The sequence below is a fragment of the Puma concolor genome, chromosome B2 (assembly GCF_028749965.1).
Source record: "Puma concolor isolate L17-30 chromosome B2, mPumCon1.1.hap2, whole genome shotgun sequence".
Classification (NCBI taxonomy): Eukaryota; Metazoa; Chordata; class Mammalia; order Carnivora; family Felidae; genus Puma; species Puma concolor.
The window spans coordinates 56770095-56792820 of NC_141671.1; the positions used below are offsets into that span (position 1 = coordinate 56770095).

The window sequence follows — 22726 nt, forward strand, 5'->3', positions numbered from 1 at the left end:
ATGGGGCTTGAGAGAATAGAGCCCATTTGGAAGTTCTTAACTTCCTGAAACTAGGGTATCACAGTTACTAGAATGACTGGCAAGGATGACTGACAGCCATGGGACCTTGATTTGCAAGGGGTATGGGGATGGTTAGTGGCATTTCTAGGGGCAGAACAGATGGACAATAAATAAGGGAGGAGATTAACATTTACACACAGAAGAAGGCAAAAATGAGGAAGGATGCTGTAACAGTGGAGCAAGTGTAGACTGTGAAGATGCCTTCGGTCTCTGGAGCGGATCCTATAGTGTAGGACTTGTCAGTAATGGATAATGATGCAGTGTGAGGCTTATAAGCCCTAGTGGGAAAATTACAACACAGACCCCTTGGGTTCTGGAACAAGCCAATACCATCTGCAGCAAAGGAGTATATGCCTTTTGAGAAACCACTCCTGCTTTGTTACTGAGCCCTGGCAGAGACAGAACTCTTGTCCATGGTGTAACAAGTGACTATGCATTCAGAACTACTCATTGTTACTGGGCTTTCTTGGACCCACCAAATCATAAAACTGAGCATGTCCATTAGCATTCTATCAGAAGATGGAAATAGTATATCTTGAATGAGCCTCAGAAGGACTAGAGCACATGAGTATGATTCATGAGCAGGTATCCCAAACCACCATGTCACCCTCCACAGTTGCAGCAGTGCCCCCCCCCCACACCCACCCCAGCTTACACCTAAAGGCCTGAGGGTGGGGGTTTGGGTCAGATGTTGGTATTCCAAATGACCACCTGAAAAAAGAGAAAAAAAATCCTGAGTTTGACTTTTGGATAGGTTAATTTGTATGTGGATATAAGCTGAAAATAGATGTTGACTGCATTATAGTAACATTCAGGGGTGATTTAGAAATTCAGTGGAGAAGATAATCTTTCCTCATGGGTGGAGCTGCAAGAAGTGTACATAGTTACTTCTTTATGGGGAAAGAAGAGTGACCTGAGGTGAAAATATATACAGATTCCTGGGGACCAATGACCTATGACTGGAAAATAAAAGGATTAGAGTAGTGAAGACAAAGCAGTCTGGAGTGGAAATATGTGGAAAGTCATATGGTAGGGAGGCAAAGGTTTAGAGATTTTTGTATCCTAAGTCAATGCCCACAGCAAATCATTTTCCATTGCAGAGGTACTGTATACCTAGCAAAATGATTTAGCTAGTGACTATAGCCAGCTTTTGTCATCAACCACCCCAGAACTGGCATAATGGACATATGAATAGAGTAGTTGCAGTGGCAGAGATGGAGGCTACAATTGGCTCTGCAGCATGGATTCCCAAGGCTGATCCAGCTACTGTCACATCTGGAGGTCCGATCACCCAGAAACAGATATCAAGTAAAAACTTGTTAACAATTTAGTTACACTGGGGATACTCCATCCTATAAAGGCCAGAATTCACTCTCACAGGGATAGATACCTATTATGAATGCAGGTACACTTATGAATTTGACTTTCCTTCCAACAAAGATTTAGTTAGCACCATTACGTGGAGGTTTACTAAAAGTCTGATACGTAGGCATTGAATCCTTCACAGCACCATCCTACAGAGAAACCGTGTAGGAATGGATCCACTGATTGGATCATGTACCACACCATTCAGAGGCAGGTCTTCTTACAGAATATTGGAACAGCCTTTTACTGGAGAGCCAGCTTGATGGCAGTACTGTGTGAAGAGGTGTTGCCATACATCAGGACATAATATACACTAAGTCAGAGGTCTAAACAGGAGGAATATTTGGGCCCAAGAGCCAAGAGGTTGGAAAGGAATGGTGCCACTTACTGACTACTGTTACTCCTAATGACCCACTGTGGGACTTTCCATTAGACATCCTTGTCTGCAAAGGGGCAAACTCTTGCCAAGGAAAACAGCAGAAATCCCATTAAACTAAAAGCTACAGCTGCCACCTAGGCAGTTTAGACAAATTTTGTCCAGAAAATACCAGGTAATTTGCAGGAGTAATGGATCTACTTTCCAGAATGACATTAGGCTACTATTTCCATGAGGGAGGCAGAGAGGAATATGTCTGGAATCCAAGTAATTCACTTCACTCTGATATCCTGTGATATTCTCTTATTCAGTTTTAATAGTGAATGGACATCCTAGTCTTAGCATTCCTAGTCTGAGAAAGGATATGATTGCCTACAGCTCAGAATCCTCAAGAATGAGTTTTTGGTTATATCACCCGGTAAACCAGCAAGACCTATTATTACTCAAACACTAACTGCAGAGACAGGGCTACAATTTCTCCTCCTAATATCCCACTTTTAAGTTTTCTCTCAGGAAGAGAGATCCACAGGAATGAAGGGATACTTTCTGAAAATCTGTGGCAGAGAGACTTTATCAGACATGCAAGGAGTGGACTGTGGTGGCCATGGAAGTATACCACTCAGATATCCCTTCTAGGAAACCTGTTGTAAGAAGAGTAGTTGGCAAATGGCCTCTAGTGGCTATACTTTTAGGATCCATTCCAGTATGTAAATCCCATGCTCTCCTGGGCTGCCCCAAATCCATAACTGAGTACAACAGTCAGGTAATTCTCACCTGATGTAACACTACTTATAGGCAGTTTTTGCTTTGATGCTGTACTACGCCCCTACCCAACCTTTCTTCTTTCCTTCTCTCCTTTCACAGATGTCAGACCAGCACCAGAATCTGAAGGTTGTTCCTGATCTTGCTCCTTCCCTTTATCCTTTGTAGGCATTTCTCCCAGCAAATCACATGCACATCTAATTCTTGGCTTCTACTTCTCATAGGAATGAAACTGAGACATTAGATAATGCTGCCTATGGAAGTCTAATCATTGTGATTCAAACTAAGCACTCAAAAATTTTTAACTCCTTATCAGTCAGTGTATATTTTTAATGTTATAGAAATTGATTATTTCTTAAGCCACAGAGGAGTGAATATTTTGCATGCATATAAGATTTGATTATGTTAAAAAATACATTGTACCATATTTACTAATTCAAAATAACAAATATTCTTTTATACTATTTGCTATGTCCATAATCTATAATAGACGTATAAAGAAGCAAAATCCAAATATAGTGTATTTTATAATATATCCCTTTTCTGCTCATGAATATCTTTTAAGTAAGGCATATTCTTTCTGGAATCCATTTCTGATCATTCTAAAACTGAATAATAAAGAGTTGAAATGGAAAAAAAAATCTTTCACATAGTTTTTGTTTGTGCCACTGTCACTGAATAAGAGGAAAGATAATGCTTTTGGATACAATCATCCTCAAAGGCAAATGCATGTAGGTATTGTTCCAAGTATAGGGACTGGGTTGGTTGTTCTACTTCTTAGCTGATAACTGCAGTAATCTGTGGCAATGAATTGAACTGAGGACATGTCAAAAGAGAGTAATTACAGCTAAGTTTATGCTGGTATGCAGTGCACAAAATAAAGGGGTATTAATAATGCTGACCTCATGACTTTTGCATTTGTGTAATAAAAATGAAGTATTTTAAGTCACTGCTACATCAACTTCGGCTCAGGTCATGATCTCCTGGTTTGTGAGTTTCAGCCCCACAACGAGCTCTGTGCTAACAGCTCTTCAGATTCTGTCTCCCTCTCTCTGCCCCTCCTCTGCTGGTACTCTGTCTCTCTCAAAATAAATAACATTAAAAAAAAAAAGTTGAAGTCACTGCTATGTCAATTTTAGATTTATATATTTTTTAAGATGACAATTTCTTTAGGGATTTGTTTTATATGCTTGTAAAACATACATATTTTAGACATCTGGTTAAAAAAGAAGATGCAAGAATTAGTTTCTATTCAAACTAATGTTATCAGCTAAAGTATCAGGCTTAGGGTTGTTTTCTTTAGAAAAATATGCTGTGTTTGTTTGGGTTGCTTTTCCCATAAATATCCTTTTGACAAGGACTGTAGACCTTGCTGAGTAGCTGTGAACCCTGAACTATACCATGGGATTCTTTGTGACCAAAGTCACAACTCTAGTCCTCTTTTCTTTCTCTCCAGTTTGTTTTGGAATTTCAACTGCCAGATCCCACCTAAAAGAGCCTAGAGTTACTTTCAATTCATTCTGTTGTGTAGTAAAGAATGTGGCTGGCCTTTGTCCCTGGTTCTTGAGAGGGATCCTATCCTCTAAATCCTTGGCTTTCTCAAGATAGCAGTGTCTTTGTTCTTTAAGGTGGGGCTCTTGATCCATGCCTTTGTTTATGCTAATGAGATAGCTCCTGAAGTGCCTTTATATAATTTATGCTAACCAGATGAGTCTGGATGGGGGCCGGCCAGGCAGTAAAGAGCAGTCTGTAAATAGAGGTTTGCGGCTTTGAATCCTGTGATATCAGCCTGATCTCTGGGGAGAGAAAGAGGGTTAGAGATGAAGTTCAATTTTATAGCCAATGATTTAGCCAATCATGCCTATGTAATGAAACTCCAATTTAAAAAAAAAAATCATGTACAGTGATGCTCAGTTCAGCTTCCTGAGCTGCTGACTCTCATCAATATCCTGAAAGGCTGATACATCTTGAGGACACAGAACCTTCATGATTGGGAACTCCCACATCTTCCTTTAGGTTTCTTCATTTAGCTTGTCCTAAATTTTATCCTTTGTAATAAAACTAGCACTTTCCTGAATCCTGTGAATCATTCTAGTGAATTATCAAACCAGAAGGGATACCGGGCACCTCCAAATTTGTAGCCACTTGGTCCCAAGTATGGATAGCTTGGGAACCCTAAAGCTTGTGGCTAAAGTGGGAGCAGCCTTGTGGGGGACTGTGCCCTTAACCTGTGGGGCTATGTGTTTAACCTGTCCAGTCTGGCCTAATTTGGATTGTTAGCATCAGAACTGCATTGCACATTCTTAAGTCCTAAAGCATAATTTCCTTTAATAGCGAATCCTAAAGCAGAATCTACTTTCAGCCAGTTTATCTGCTGAACTTTCTAATCTTCCTCCCATATTATCTACCATTCAGTCCAATTTCTTCTTATTTCATAACATTATTCATTTGCATCTCCTTCATTTCATGGTCTCTTATCACATGTGTATCCCTTTTTCCTTCGGCTAATTCAATACAACTTAATCTGGCCTATCCTCATTGTAGTCTTTTCTGCATTGTTCAGTCAAATTTGTCTCACTTGCCTTTTCCTCAAGCTCAAACCCCTTTTTCAGAGATATCTGTTTAATGCCCACTGCAATACCTCTCACATAGCAGGGGCTCATTTATTTGTTGAATAAATATCTCCCTGCTATTCAAACTCCATTGCTCTAAGGAACCCCACATGTTGGTCCCTACACATCTCTTCAATTCTGTAGTTTCTTACTTTCATAAAGAAATCCTTTGTTCCAACCCAATTATTTGCTCCCAAACAATATGGGTCCATCTCCATTCCACTGAACAAACTGCATGTCTGAAATGCTCTTTTTCCTTCTATACTTGTCTAAATGCCACCTCCATGAGCCTTCTTGGACTCCCTTCCCCAGGGATTGCTGTACTTCTGAATTCTCTTAGCACACATTGTATGCATATTGTGTGTATTGTATGCAATTCTAATTTGGATCTTTGTCTAGACCACCTGGGATTTTATATTATTCCAGGTTCTTTTAAAAACCATACCATGGCCTTTTTAAAAAGGCAAATGTAATATGTTTTAGATCTCAAGGACTAATGCATGTAAAAGTGCATAAGATTTCCAGTTTTCCTATAGCTTTTCCTTTGTTCTGTCTAATCAGCACAGGCAGTCAAGTCTGATCTGTAAAAACACTGAAAATGGGAAAATACCTTAGCTACTAATTCTGAAGGTGTTCTAATCAACCCAAATTTTAATGTCTGCAGTATTAGAGGTAATATTGTCCATATGGCCCTCCTTGTAGCCGGAATTACAGAGAAACTAATATTTGTTTGTTGTCCTTCAATAGGGCATGTGTGAATTTTCACTTAGTTGTTCTAATCTGAACTTTTCTCACTGGAATCCACTCCAAAGTCAGCAAAGGGTCACATTTTCCACCATGGAACCTAGCTAAAAATACACTTACATGGATAATAGGGTAGCCCTTGCTGTTTCTAAACAGGCAAGGAATCATGCTCCAGACTTTATTTTACAGTGTTTGTAGGCAATTTTGCAGTCCTGACTTTGGCATATCTTCTTACATCACCTGCATGCCCATATATAACTGAAGACTACATATTGGTATTCTTTGTTATTTTGTGGCAAAGAGAAGAAAAACAAGATTCCATTCTCACTAATCAAAAATATACACATATATTGAATGTACACATTCAATAGAGACACACCTTGAGAAGCAATGGCCTTTTTGTGAGAAAAACACAACTTAAAAAAAAAAATCAAATCTGAAAATGACTGGAGGGAGTTTACTAAACCTTTTGGGCAAGTGGGTTCTGGGGCATTAGGTCTACATTTGTTTTAAAGAGCTTTATATGTTCTGAAACTGACTGATCAACAATAATACTGAAAAACTAGGGTGTTATAAAGCTGAATTTTAAAGTACAGCACGTCCAGTCTGTGAATGAAGATAAATGTGTTTGAAAATAAAGATAAAAGGGACAGTGAAAACTCTGAAAAATATTAGATGTTAGATGTATTAGATCTAAATTTATTAGATAAATTTTAAATTTCCTCATAAGATTCCACATTATTTTTACTTACTGTCAGTGGAAATACATTTTTACAGGTCTTGCTTTGTCAAATATAATCTTGTAGGGATTTCGTAGTCCTACACCTGTGAGTTAATGTTTTCCCTCACATAGTTTTTCAACCATTTACAGGTTTGTGGGTCACTACACATTTAAAGATACGCAGTAGGGAATTTGAAAATGAACTCCTAAAGCTCAAAGGGATAGCAAAATTATGTATTGATATAATGGTCTTGTAGAGAGCAAGATGGAGTCACTCATGTCAAGCAGGGATCTGTGTCAAGCAATGATGCAGGCAGTTAGGGGTACTGAAGCTATGAAGTATCATTGAGACCAGCATCAGCTGACACCCTACAACTTACAACAAGCAGAAAGACAGGAGGTCTGCAGGGGCCCAAGAATGATTAAATCCCTTTAAAAAGGGAGGATTTTTGTAGCAAACTGTCAGACTCTTCAACCATGACCCCTCTATGTCTGACCACTTAAAAAGCAGCTGCCGCCGAAGGCTCTGCCCAGTTGATCTCTGAACAGAACTGAGATCCTTCACTGCTTGAACATAATAAGCAGTAAGTGCCAAGAGCTCACTCAGACCCAACTGAGGCCCTATCTCAACTGTGTGCTCACAGACTAACTTCGTGTTTAGTTCATTATCTTCCTAACCCTGTGTATGTTGTTTGTTGTGTACTTGTCTTGTGTTCTGTTCCGTATGCTGTGTAAGAAGCCAAGTAAATCACGTGGTGAAATGTCATTGAGTTTGGAATCCTGAACCTGCTTCATAATTATGTTAACCTTGCTTTATGACTGAAATAAAGCTGACATTGTAGAAACACACAACTCGAGTGTGCTTTCATAGTGTGCTCATGACAAGTCTATAAAATGAGATAGTGACTGAAAATTTCATCTATTTTTACTTTCTTACTCCTGTTTTTTGAACTACTTGTTAAATATTATACTGAGCTAATAAGAAATCAGACGAAAGAAATGTAGATATGCACATATTTTAAACACCTGTTTATTTTCAAATTTCATAGATATATGATAGGGTCTGATAACTGAGGATCATACTTATACCAAAGTTGATTTCAGGAGTGAAAGGTAGAGCAAAAACATGAGTAAAGGACTGCTTTCTGGTGAAGGCCTCCAGTTCCGACTATTGAAGTTTCCAATGTTGTCGGCAGTGACTAGGATTATCTTTGGAGGAAAGTACCTAGAACCAAACCAGAGGTACACATTGAGAAAGGCTTCTTGGGAAATTTCTCACATACAATAAAGGGTTGTATTATGGCAACAATATGGTATATACTTACAGAGCAGAGTCAATTCTGAACTAATGCCTGAAATGAAGAAGTGCAGAATAGGTACCAATGGAGTGGGTTTTCTGTTTTAGGGGTCCTTAGACATTAGGCAAGAGAGGAGAGTGGCCAGGAGACAGTGGCAAGAGGGATGAGCAGGGAATGGATTTCATCATATCACTAAAAGGGAAGAGCTGGGCTCTATGTATGGGGGATATAAACTACCCCAAAGAATGACATCTTGGAGTTTGGTGCATGTGTCCAGGGCTGAGTTGAATGCTGAAGACTTTTGTCAAGATTCTGCATATACTGCCTATTGGTGTCTTTTGGTTCTGTGGCTTTTTAAACTCCTTAGTGAGAGGCACTATTGCTTTAGAAAGAAGTTATTTTAAGTTGGGAGCTCAAGTCATATCTCCCTTTCTTTGATGAACATTTGACTATTTCCAAAGAAGCAAAATTTTATCCAAGTTTAGGAGGTAAGAAAAAGAAAGAAAGAGAAAGAGGTAAAGAAAGCATTTTACCTGGAAGAGATACATCAGTAAATTTTTGGAATCAGAAATATAGTACCTTATTTAGGAAATGTCATTCTTTCAATAATCATTTTTTAGCATGCCAATACTTTGCCAGTACATGTCAATACTTTGGTAGATATTAATTAGAGCTATAAAGACGAATAGGAACTGTTTCTGCCCATTAGAAACTTACATTCTAATGGAGGATAGAGACAAATAAGCAAAAAATGACAATGCAGCATGTTCCATTTTCTGATGGATTTTCTGGAGGTAGACTGAGAGGGGAGGTATACCTCACCCAAATCAGGAACAAGGGGGAAGGGTCAGAAAATATTTTCAAGACAATAGTGCCTGAATGAAACTTAATTATCAAATATATGTGCTCATGACTTTGTGTACAAGGCTGTCTGTTGAGTTTTGACGATGAATATATCAGTGGCATTCAAAGATGAGTTAGTATTGGGCCTTAAATGGACATAGTTAATTTTGATTTGATAGAAATGGAAGATCCTTTAAGTTTTCAAACTGGGAGCAACAATATGGTGGAAATACTTCTAAAGCTTTCTTTCAGTAGGGCAATCAGGTGAAAGGGGATTGGAGGAGGGAGGTAAGCAATGTCAACCACTTTTGTGTGAAGCAGTGGAGACCTCACTGTAGGATGGTGGTTGTGGGGATAGCACAGATTGTCAGAATGTGAGTCTGGAGTCTGAGTTTATTTCAATATTTCTTCCTCAAGAATGGACATTTGGCTGAAACTGGAGGAGAAAAGAAAGCCATATATCAATCAACAGGAGCACCCAACTGGTAATTGGTTTGAAGACTATGAAACTCTCTGAAGATGTAAATACAGGGTTTGAAAGAGATATGGAAATGGATTATATGGAGAAGGTAAAAGTTGGTTGCCAGATGTAGGTATTAGTGTCCACTTATATGCCCATTTATTCCTCTAACAGGGCTGGTGTTGTTTTTCTAGCTTTATGAAAATGTTCTGAAAGAAAATGGGAATGATTGTGTTTGTGAAAAGACTGGCACCAAATAATTTGAGGATGGCTGGTAGAAATGTGCAAATTGAAATAAAGTTTAATATTACCTGGTAATTGGTAAATATTATTTTAATGCTAAATGATCTTCAGGAAAAAAAAAGTGTGTTATGTGGCACTTAGAAATGGACCTAGTATGAGAATTAAACCCTCTCAAGATAATTTATCATGATAAATATGGAGAAATAGAGGAATGAAATACTTTATGAGCACTTGTGATATTCCAGACATTATGCTGGGTGCATTATTAGAACAAAATATGTCTTAAATTAGAATGTATACATATTGCAGGGCACCTGGGTGGCTCAGTCAGTTAAACATCTGACTCTTGATTTCAGCTCAAGTCATGATCTCATGGTGACTGAGCCCTGTGTTGTTGGGCTCCTTGCTGGGTGTAGAGCCTGCTTAAGATTCTCTCTCCCTCTCCTCTTCTCCCACTTGCTCTCTCTGTCTCTCTAAAATCGAAAAATTATTTAAAAAAGAATATGTACATATTGCATTTTATCATCTTAGTGGGAGAGTTTGATGGAATATTGGTTCTTCCTTAAAGTTATAGCATAAACAATTGAAAAAAATAGTTTGGATACAAAAAGTGAATGTTCAGATTCAACCAAAAATGTTTAGGCAATTGATAGCAAAAGGCATATTCTTGATTATACATATTTTCTACCTTTGTTAATATGTAGTTATATTTGGTGGTGCCTATGCTTTAGGGTCAGTCCCTATGAGGACAGCAAATGTTGATCTCCCTGTTGGTAGAAGCTACTTTCTGACAGGGCCATTTTTCTTAGGGATGGATTGCATCAAATTCATCACTGCCACAAGAAAATTAGCAAAACAGATATCTTACAGATCTCAGTTTGAAGTAATCATCTTCATATATGAAGGGCAGCATGCAATTTCACAAATATAAATGAAAACCAATATTCTCCTTCTTTAAACATTCTAATTTATTTGAGTTATCTTGTTTGAAGTATTCATGATTTAAGGTAAAAAAAAAAATGAACTGAGTAAAAGCCTACTTAGAACAAAATAAATTACCCTTTGATATCCAGTGTAGCAACCTAGTATTTGAGAAAAACAGAACTTCACAAAAGCTTAATATATTCAGAATTTGACAAAGTGTGACCCATTTACTGAAGCAGAAAATGCACCACAGGTTTTTCAGTGTTTCTTTTTTTTTCTTTCAAAAGCAGATAAATCATATTTATCAGAGAAATAAAAGAACTGCTTTTAGACTTATTGAGGAGAAAATTGGGAAAGAAACAGAGACGGGAAAAAAAAAAAACAATTCTGACTCAGAAAGATAGTTCCCAAATAAAATGTGGTGGGTTTTAAAGATTTTCATAGGAATGTCAGAGTATGGGAAATGTTTAATGAATTTATATAAAAGAAACTACTAGTTAACTTTAGATTTCTTCAAGCTCTTTAGATGCTGTGAGGATATTGAACAGTTTATAGAAGCCACACGTTCATGTTGCCATTTTCATAGGAAAATTCTGAGATTCTTGTTGTCAGGATTTTAAATATACTGGAAAAAGGATACAAAACTTGTATTCTACTTATGTATTCTAAGTACTCATTTCAGTGACGGCACTTTTTACATTTTTCTGCATGTTCCAGTTTGTCAATTCCTTGAAAATGGGGAGCTACGTCTAATATGCCCTCACATGCCCAGTTCCTTGTACTGCATTTAACACAAATCGGTTGTATCAACAAATGTTTGTTGGCTATAAGATTGAAGAAATAAAAATAGGAGCCCACGGACATTTCTTCATCCAAGAGTATATATTAACACATAGAATGAAATACTTTTACATTAATCAAGCATTTAAAATAGATGAATATGATCACTGATTATGTTTAAATATTTTATCCTTCCAAAAAGAACTTACATAAAAGAAAACTCATTTCATTTGTATCACTTAACAATTTTATAAAATACTGAAAAAGCATCTAATTGTAATTACTAATACTTCAAAAATTCCAAATGGTGAACATATGTTGACAAGCTAGAGGAATGACTGAGAGATTTCACTTTTCAATCATATTTTTAGATTTCTTGGGTCATTCAGATTTTTTTTTTTTTGATTCATACTTTAAGCAAAAGTCAAAAGTGGGACTAAAACTGAGTTGTCTAATACTGCGGGTAAATTTTAAATTATACAGGATTAAAAAAGTCTCTCTGTCAAAAAAAAAAAAAAAAAGTCTTTCAAATGCAGTTTCTTTATTCATTAGCAGTTACTCCAAGCGGCCTGATGGTGCAGATCAGATGTGGCTGGAATGAGTTGAGTCCACAGTGCTGCAGATGAAATTAATTAAAAAAATTGGAAATCGCTTTTGGGACCCTTGAAAACCATTTCCAGTCTGAAGCCGCAGGGCTGAAGTGATCAATAATGGTGGCCATTTGGCACATTCATTGCGTTTAGTGAACACAGTCACAACTCACTGAAAGCATTCTTATAAGATTGGGATGGATTTCAATTATCTGGTGACTGACAGAAACAGAGCTTTTCATGAAACTTGGAGGGAGTTGCGCTGCTCCCCACCAGCTCTCCTCCCCCTGATTTTTACAACTTGGTTTTGTTTCACTCAGAAAAAATATGTCATCTCAGTACAGACTACAAGTAGTTGATCAGCAACTATCAGCAAAATTCTCCCCATGATTCTTAATGCAGTTTATTTTAGGAAAGCATCCCCAAATTGTGGATCCATTTCAAATACATAAAGTCTAACAAATGTAGGAATAAAGGCTTCATGAAAAAATGGACAGTGAGCTGGTTTAATCATTTTATTAATATTCAGTAGGATCATTTCCATCTCTGCAGTCACTGCCCGAGTTCAAGTAAGCATTAATTTGTATCTAATAAAGTGCCATTAATACTGAGGATCCTTATAAATTGTTTTTGATAAATGAGCAACATCTGGATTATTGCCTCAGTCTCTTAACTTGTCTCACTTATTCAAGTTTCTCCCAATTATTACCTATTTTATATCTAACTGCCAGGAAAAAACAAACAAATAAACAAAAACCCTCTCTTCAATTTCCACCAATATTTAATTCCTTGCTTATGAAACTAGAGTTTGCTTTTTCAAAATTCTTGTGCCTGAGATTAAATTTTTTCCACTGATTTTCCTAAATCCTTATTTCTTCTTATTCAGTTAATCTCTTACTGAATCTATATTCTTTTTTAAAAAAGAAAACAACAACTATGTTTTAATTTTTTGGTGTCATAATCTCAAATAGGGTAAGTTTAAGAACTTCTACAATGAAAATACTAGCCTGTTGGCAAACAAAGACTAGAAGGTCTCTGTGACATCAGGAAATGTCCCTTTCTCAGATCTAAGTCAGTGGTGACTTGGGCAAGGACAGAAGGAGATGTGGGGTTGCAGGTAGAGTGATGACTAATGAGGACTTTCTCTTTGTTGCTTCCTTTACTCCCTATTTGTAACACCGTATCATCTGAACACAAGAGCTTTTACTATTCGGAGGGACAGTAAATATTTTCAGAGCAAATGAACAGTGTAGTTACGAATCAAGAGTAATACTGAGTATGTATTTTAACCCTTTAGATGGGGTTTTCTGAGGTTCTAGTGTCACAGTTGCATATCACATGGAATTGAATTATGTCTTGTCTTAATATTTCATGTTCCAAGTGGGGACATGAAGATAAACTTCGATCAAAACTCTCTAAAGGCATGAGAGAAATGAGACTTTCAAAAGTCTGGTCGTGTGGTGTGAACCTTCATGTGGATAAATATTAACTTGAGCAGACAAATTTTAGGCTTTGGAATTAAAAAAAAATTGTTTTAATGTTTATTTATTTTTGAGAGGCAGAGTGCGAGCAGGGGAGGGGCAGAGAGAGAGGGAGACACAGAATCCAGAGCAGGCTCCAGGCTCTAAGCTGTCACCACAGAGCCCGATTTGGGGCCCGAACTCACAAACTGCAAGATCATCACCTGAGCCGAGGTTGGACGCCCAACCAACTAAGCCACCCAGGTGCCCCAATAGGCCTTGGAATTTTAATTGAATACTTTTCATCGCCAAGATTATTTAAATGCCTAGATTCGTTCATAGTTTCTATGTCACTAGAGAGTTATTTCTGAAAATAATATTGTCTTTGTCTTTATACTCTTCGACATCAGTTACAACTTTCCACTTCATGGAATCCCAGAGAATCTGGGCACATCTGCCAATCAGCTCTGTCATGAAGTGTCAACTCTATTATGAGAAAACAATTTCAACAACAATTTATGAGATCAAATATAGAAGCGAGCTATTGAATTTACTTCTTCACTTGTTTTGCTTGTCATCCCATGTTGAGAAATACATCTCCCACAAATACATTCTCCAATTTCTGCCAAATTATGCCCTTAACTGAGTCTCACACCTAAAATGGACTTTCTCATTTGCCCAAATCATTCTGCTCAGAACTGCCATTTTAACATTTCCAAATGATGCTTTATTCATTTCACTTATATTTTCCAATGACATCCCTACAAAATGAAAAAGAATCTTTTTATTTCATATAATCAAGGACCTCCATGATTTGATTGCTTTTTACTTGCTCAGTTTTTCTGTATTAACCACCTCCTGAACACTGACTGCTGCATGTGACTCTGGAACATAATTTATACTTATCCACTTGGCTTCTCGTCTCCAGCTTGGCCATTTTCTCACTATCTCTTCTATTCCTGAAATGCTCTCCTCTTCTCAGCCTACATCTACCAGCCACCCTCCCCTCTATGGACTTTCCTGGATTTCCCCAACTGCAAGTTCTCTTCATTAACAACACGCACATAAGACTTTCCATCTAATACAGAGGTTTAAAACTACAGGTGATTTTTCAGTCTTTAGATAAGGGTGATATCTGCACATATTTTTGGTTGTCACTAATAAGAAGGTGTTATAGCTCTAGTGGGTAGAAATCAGGGATGCTGCTAAACATCCCACAATACAGGACAGCTCTCCACCACTAAGAATGATCGGGTCTAAAATGTCAGTTGTGCTACTGTTGAAAAACTTTAACTGAATCCAATTTGAAACCTCTATTTCAATCCTGCTTATAATTTTACTTCAGGGGCGCCTGGGTGGCTCAGTTGGTTGGGCGGCCGACTTCGGCTCAGGTCACGATCTCGCGGTTCGTGAGTTTGAGCCCCGCGTCGGGCTCTGGGCTGATGGCTCAAAGCCTGGAGCCTGCTTCCGATTCTGTGTCTCCCTCTCTCTCTGCCTCTCCCCCGTTCATGCTCTGTCTCTCTCTGTCTCAAAAATAAATAAACGTTAAAAAAAATTTTTTTATAATTTTACTTCAATAGGTATATTTTTAGTTATGTGTATTAGGATATAAGCCTCTGGAATAGCAGGACAACACCTTATGCAGAATTTTATTTCCTCACAAGTCTAGCACAAACTCTGGTATATGAGTACACTCAAAAATATTTGAAAATTTATGTGATATGGAATACATAGAATCAGCATGCAAGAAGAAAATACTTACCAACCAAGCTACAAGTTCAATATATACTTTCTTTGAAAGCTTTGAAAATTCAACTGTCCATTTGAGGATCTTTTAATGATGAAAATCCATTGGCATTATGCTAGTAAAGAGAGGATGTCCGGGTCAGTATATATTTATTGTCGATAAGCAAAAACAAAGACATATTACAAACATTACTGTATTTTCACAGTAGATGAAAATGGTAGAGTCTGAGGTTTTCAGGGCTAGTATATTTATCCTTAATGGTTATCTTCTATTTCTCCTATGGTAGATTTGTTCAGCTGTCATTGTTATTGTTGTATACTATGCCACAAATAATTCATCCTTGCTTCATGAAGGTCTCTCAGCTTCTGGGAAGTATGTGTTGGTTAAATCAGCTCCAATTTGTTTGTATTCCTCTAAGTAGTGCATCTAGCTGTTGGGCAAAATAAAACATTAAATTATCTTGCCAGCTTGCTATAAATATTTGAAAATGATTGCTATTGGAATACATAAACAGTTTTTTAAGCTTCCTTATGAAATAAGCTGATGCATGTTGCTTACTAATGGAATATCTATGTTTACATCATGTCCCACAGTCTCCAATATATAGAAAAATGAGTGGAGCCGATGTCTCCCTGTTCTAGAAGACATGTTCAAGCAATCTGCCTGCCATTCAAAATCTTCCCAAATCTGCCCCCTACTTACCTGTGTCTCTTTCACAAATGTCCTGAATCAGCTGATTTATTTCACTTATAATCTCTTTTTTTTTTTAATTTTTTTTTAACGTTTATTTATTTTTGAGACAGAGAGAGACAGAGCATGAACGGGGGAGGGTCAGAGAGAGGGAGACACGGAATCTGAAACAGGCTCCAGGCTCTGAGCGGTCAGCACAGAGCCCCACGCGGGGCTCGAACTCACGGAGAGTGAGATTGTGACCTGAGCCGAAGTCGGCCGCTTAACCAACTGAGCCACCCAAGCGCCCCTCACTTATAATCTCTTGAATGCTATTTCTTACTTCCTCCACCTCTAAGGCTTTTTTTTTTTTCCTTTCCCCTCAAGTTTTTCAGTCATAGGATGAGTTTCTCTTTTTAGCTCTCTCATGCCTGTTGAATTGCTGGCCGTTCGAAACCATCCATGTCACATGCCAACTTCCCTAAAAAATCCTTTTATCTTCAAATCCTGCCTCTCCCTTTAAAACATAGCATCTTATACAGCTTAATTAACTTCTACTGACATGTTGTTGCCATTATATTTGTGCATTATTATTTTTGCTTTTCCTTCAGATTGTGAAGCCCTGTAGCAGTAGGGACCATGATTTACAGACATCTTTGAATCATATTCAGCACTAGTATACTGTCCTGTACATAGTAACTATTCATTATACAGTAGTTGAATGGATGTTGAATGAATTATGGTTTTGCTTTAGAAGTAGAAAATAGGGTGGCAACCCGGCTATAAAATATGAAATGAAATGTGTTTTTCCAATAAATAAATGTCAAGAATAAATGAAGGGAGGACTGTTACAGACATAATAATTAAAAGTGATGTCTGAATCATGTTTGGATGTTGATTTGACCAAACTAACTACAAAGGAACATCTTTGACATAATTGGAGAAATGTGCATATAGAATAGGTACTGGATGATATTAAGGAGACATGATATGACAGAAGTGTGTTCATTATGTCAGAAATAGATTTTTAAAGATAGAAATGTGGGGCACCTGGGTGGTTCAGCTGGTTAAGTGTCTGACTCTTGGTTTAGGCTCAGGTCATGATCTCATGGTCCGCGAGATCAAGCCTTGTGTTTGGGCTCCATGCTGACAATGCAGAGCCTGCTTGGGATCCTCTCTCTCCCTCTCTCTCTGCTCCTCCCCTGCTTGAGCATATGCTGTCTCTCTCAAAATAAATTAATAAACTTAAATAAAATAAAATATTGTAATAAAAAAGTACTAGAGATAATGAAAGAGTTGGCACCAACTGGCAAAAAATATTGATAATTATTGAAGCAGAGTGAAGGCTACATAGTGTTCACTATACAATATCACTCTAGTTCAGTGTAAGTGTAAATGTTTCCACTGAAAGTTCAAATAGATATATAAAGTTCTATAGAAGAACCATAGGAAAGTAATCTTTCAGTCATTTTATATATTTATTCTAAGGGACTCCAGTGGCTTGTCTAAAATTTCATTTTACAATGTTTAACCCAACACTTAGGAGCCAACCGAACATGTGAAAACATTGCACTAGTATCACAATGTCCTACTCCTTTGGATGGCACAGAAGACTATGGGGAGCTTAGTAAGTCATTCTGGCATTTTATCCTTCTCTAAGGACCCCCTTTTTATTATTCATAACTATCTGGCTTGAAGAATGTTAGTGTCAACATAATAGCTAGCTGCTGCCCCCAGATGACTTTAACTCTCTTATGCTGAGAATGACCAGCTGCCCTGTAAAAAGCAAAGAATACATTTTTGTCTTTGCTGGCTGAACTGGATCCAGTCACCCTTAATGTCATGGAAGAGAAATGATAAGAAAACTTTTCTTTAACAGACATACAAGGGATCAGGTAAGTCGATACAGAAGTTGTGGACATTACCAAGTAGCAGATCCTACAGACAGATGGCAAAGACAGAACACATATGAATGTGTGATTTGAACACTAGACTTGGTGTTGTCAAGTCTTTCTCTCATACTCATTCTTGTCTTTCCATCTTTGTTGCCACTCTCCGAAACAAGCTCCTCTTTACAACTCCTTCAGGTGATGATACAAAAGCTGCTAACCTTATCTCCAAAAGCATGCCCAAACCACCCCCAAAAGCATAAAACCTGTTAGAATCTTGTGCTTGATAAAGAAACCCAGCTTCCAAATAAGTCCTTCAGCCTTCCAGCTTTCAGTCACCAACATGCCCTTCTTTCTATTGACAGCTACGCACCTCCATTTTCCTGGGGGCTACTTCAACATCTTTCCTGGTGGTCTTTTGGTTTCTAATCTTTTCCTCTTCAACACACACTATCAGATGGTTCTAGATTAGGCTTCCTAAAATATGGCACTTAGACCAGTCTCATGTTCAAAAGCTAGCAGTGGCTTATAAATGCTATCACAAAGTCCACTTCCATTCACTCAGCATTTCAGGCCTCACAAATGTGTCTGGAGTCTACTTTTAAGCACTTAAAACTGTAAATCAACAGAACAAATAGCACTTCCCTGAAAATACTCTACCTTTGGGTCTCCACTCTTAGCCTTATAAATGTTGTAATTACATAAAACCTCTCTTTCTATACATTTCAGCTTGAGACCCTCCAAATCTTCTTTCATCTTCCTATAGAACTTTAGTCTTTCTTGTCTCTGTCAGACTCCACCTCTTTCTCTGTAAGGTTCTTCCAGCTCTTCATGTGTATCTTTCTTGGACTATTTCTTCTCACTGGTATTGCAACATGGTATGAGCTTCACTTTTTTAATCAACCCTAAGTTTGTTTGTTTTTTTAATGCTTATTTATTTTTGAGAGAGAGAGAGAGGGAGAGAGACAGAGAAAGAGAGAGACACAGCACGAGTGGGGAAGGGGCAGAGAGAGAGGGAAACACAGAATCCGAAGCAGGCTCCAGGCTCTGAGCTGTCAGCAAAGAGCCTGAAGCGGGGCTCAAACTCACGAATGGTGATATCATGACCTGAGCCAAAGTCGGATGCTTAACCGACTAAGCCACTTAGGACCCCCTCCAATCAACCCTAAGATTTTAAGAACACAACTTATTCATTTCACCTTTGTATCCCTAGTCTCTGGCACAATGCTCTGTGCTTAGGATATGTTTAGTAAATATTGGTTAAAGGGCTGGTAGAAAGAATACTAAAAATTCTATGCAAAGATAGAGATCAAGGCAAAGCAGTGTTTCCACATGTTTAAATATTAAGGTGTTTAAATTCTAATTATTAAATAAATTATTGCCATTTATTTGAGGCTATAACAGTCATTAGTTTAAGTGCATCTTTACATTGTTACATTTAATCCTCTCGGTTTAATAACTTGCTGGATGAGAAATGTGAGACTTGGAGAAATTAAGTAACTTATCTATACATGGTCTATCTGATTCAAAATCAGGTCTGTTTGAAGTCAAGCCTAGTCACTTTTCTATTATTATGTCTGGGAAGTCCTAGGGTTTAGCAGATATAACTCAAAGGATGCCTTAAGAGATTAAAAAAAAAAAAAAGACTCATACAGAAGATATTCCCTTTACCCATCCCTTACTTCAATAACAGAAGATTTTGTTTTTTGCAGTGAATTTTTTTAGTTTTTATTTTTATCTGCAAGGAGGGACATACACTTTCTCATTTTCACTAATTCCTTTGTTAACTATTGTCTTATATACTTAAGGATTTCATATAGTTAATTTGTTTGGAGGCACTGAAATATATAACCCCTCACATAATGTAACAAGTTGCATTTGCTTCCCCAGAGCAGGCGTGTCATCAGCCTATGTGTGTTTAAACCGTACCATCATATTCTAACATCTATGTTCTAATCCACTTTGGCATCGTTCTCAGAACCAATTTGTAAGTCCTGTAAGAAAATCAATTTCATTACTTGACATTCTCAATTTCATTTTGCTACAAATAGTTTTAATTCTTTGCAGAAATTCTTCAATTCTGAAAGGATGAGGACAATCATGAGGATACTTAAGATGTGGTTTTCAACTTATTTATTTATTTATTTATTTATATTTTTTATCTTTATCTAAAAACTTTTTTTTAATATTTATTTTTGAGAGAGAGAGAGACAGATAGAGTGTGAGCTGGGGAGGGGCAGAGAGAGAGAGCGAGAGAGACAGAATTAGAAGCAGTCTCCAGGCTCTGCTTCAGCACAGAGCTTGATGTGGGGCTGGAACCCATGAGCTGTGAGATCAAGACCTGAGCTGAAGTTGGACACCCAACCAACTGAGCCACATGGGTGCCCCAAGATGTATTTTTAAAGCCAGCTCCCCAAAGGAATTTAAAAAATTATTTGGGTGATGCATGGCTCCCCAAGGTGGGCACTTAAAAGATAGTTCACTTAAATGTGTAAATTCTGGTGTGTGTGTGTATTCTGATCTGTATACATAGAGACATATATGTGTTTTTGATATATATATGTATATATATATATATATATATCGTTAGAACTTATATTAACTAACTACTACTGTATCAGACATTTCAAAAATTTTAAAAAGATATTTCTTGTAGGGATGAAGGTGATAGGAAAGATTTCTTGAAGGAAATGTATTTGAATAAGTAGTCCGTGGAGCTCTGGCATGGGAGATGGATAGCCTTAGGATTTGGCATAGCATTTCCTGGAATGCAATTGTATGTGGAAGGGGGTGGTAGTGAGATGGGTGGTCAGACGTGTTGGGAAAACTACATGCCTCCCTGGAGGCTTATGGAGCATAATATTAAAGGCTCAGAAATATTAGTCAGAAAAAAAGAGTTTAGCTTTATGTTTCCAACTCATGTGATAATGGATCACCCTTACTTTCTCTATATAACCTCTGATAACACCCCCATTTCCCATGTCAATAGGACTGCTTTTTAGGCTGCTGCTGATGATAGTGGTAGCACTCATATTTCTTCCAGGAAACACATATTTTGTGTGTGTGTGCCTTGGACAGTTTAACATCTACAAGTTGTATGATTATGGAAAATTATTTAATCTCTCTGAGCCTAAATCTCCTGATTTGTAAAACAGAGATAGTATAACAGCTATTCTTAAAGTTGGTGAGAGGATTAAATGAGTCAGTCCCTGTAAAGTGCTTGGAACCATGTTTAGTTGCTCAGTAATGGCATGATCTTGTCAATTCCCTAGCCTGCAAGAAAGCATTCATGTTTCCACACAGTGGCAGTTTTTCCTTTTGGTAGTTTCCAGTTACAGGAATGTTATAGAAATGAGCACACAGTGCTGTAGATAGAGGTATGTTTTTCCATAATGAATAATAAATAAACGCTTGGAGCAGCATGTGCAGTATAATAGTTTGTGTTTAGAGAGCACTTTTAGATTTAAACAAAGTAGGTAGGGCCAAAAAAAAAAAAAAAGAAAAAGAAAAAAGAAAAAAAGAATACACAAACTCCTCACCTCGACAGGACCATTTATTATATTAGAAAAAATTTATAGGAGTGCCTGGGTGGCGTAGTCTGTTAAGCTTCTGACTTCAGCTCGGGTCATGATCTCCCAGTTCGTGAGTTTGAACCTCGCATCAGGCTCTGTGCTGACAGCTCAGAGCCTGGAGCCTGCTTCTAATTCTGCCCTCCCCCCGCCCCTCTCATGCTCTGTCTCTCAAAAATAAATAACTATTAACAAAAAAAGTTATATGGGCATTATTATTGGTATGCAAATGTAAAGCACTGGGGAATTGTAGAAAGAGGCCTCAGTATATATTATTGATCTGTCCATCATTAAGAAGATAATTATTCTGATTTCCTGAGCTTACAAAGTTGTAAAGGCTATGGTCTTTGTACTTTGGCTTTTGCCTGTGTTCAGAACAGTCCCTGAGGTTCCTTGACATTCACAATACCAGAAAAACACCTTCCAGAAAAACACACTTCATCACCTATGCAATCAGAAAGATTTATTAGGTATTTGGACTCTTTTGTATCTAACTTTTATCAGGAAAAAGCTCGTAGAAAACGAGTATATATATATGGTATGTATTCAAATGTACAACCTCTAATCTTCATAACCTCTAATAGCATAGATCTAAGGATAAAATCAGATTACCGAGAAATGATTGTGAAAGCATCCTATAGATGCTAAAACATCATGAAAATATGTTTACTGGTAGCAACAATAATAAATTAGTGTGTGGGATTTTCATACTTAGGTCTAAGTTTTACTTATTTCATATCTCAAAGGAGGTACCAACCTCAGTCAGTATTTTCACCAACAGATATCAATAAGTCAATAAAACATAATGTTTATATAAGTTAACATGTAATTATCTACAGTTATATATAATCATAATTACATAAGTTAAATACTTAATTCTAAAACATTTGCTAACCATTTCTCTCTGACATAGAAATTAATTCAGTTCCGTTTTTAGTTGTGACACATAGAGCTTTTAAAAATCATTTATAAGACACACTTTTTAAATTTTGAAATCAGGGTGCTTCTCATAATCAATATCCAAAAAGTTGCTGATTATTTATTTTTTTTACTGAAAAGCTTTCATTAACTATGTCTTACAACTGATTCTGTTTCATAGTTCAGGAAGTAGAGGATATTGTACCACCATGTGTCTAGAGACCTTTTGTGAAGATAAACGCATATCACTCAATTAGCCTCCATCATCTTTTATGCATTTCATTTATTTATTATTTGCTATGAAGTATTTATGAGTGCTTATTCTACATCATTAAAGGCTGTGATGTGTGTCACAGACTTCTCTAGTATTAGTTTTTGTTTTCACAGGCCAAATTGTGAATGATGTACATGTATCTTAGTAAAAAATATACTGAAGCAATGATCTAATGCCGCCATTGCATTCTGAGACCAGCCTTGCCCCTCTAAATGAGAATCAAAAGCTATGGCAGTGAAATCACAAAAAAGGGGTTCCAATTAAGAGAATTATCTCAGAGGTAACTCATATTCAGATCTTATACAAATTGACCTAACATGCCACTTTTTCTTTATTTTAAATTTCATACAAAGAAGCAAAACCGAATTAATATAATGACATTGTAAGGTATACTTTAAAAAGGTCTTCTGTATTATGCCAGC

At 37.2% G+C, this 22726-nt stretch overlaps 1 long non-coding RNA gene across 1 annotated transcript; it reads right to left on the reverse strand.

Annotated features, from left to right (window-relative positions):
• Positions 1-7654: 7654 nt before the first annotated feature.
• On the reverse strand, positions 7655-15738 carry LOC147580999 (uncharacterized). Its single transcript, XR_015250816.1, has 2 exons — positions 15001-15738; positions 7655-7865 (listed from the first exon to the last, which is right to left on the reverse strand). It is a non-coding gene; the product is annotated as an uncharacterized LOC147580999 (long non-coding RNA).
• Between the last annotated feature and the right edge of the window lie 6988 nt (positions 15739-22726).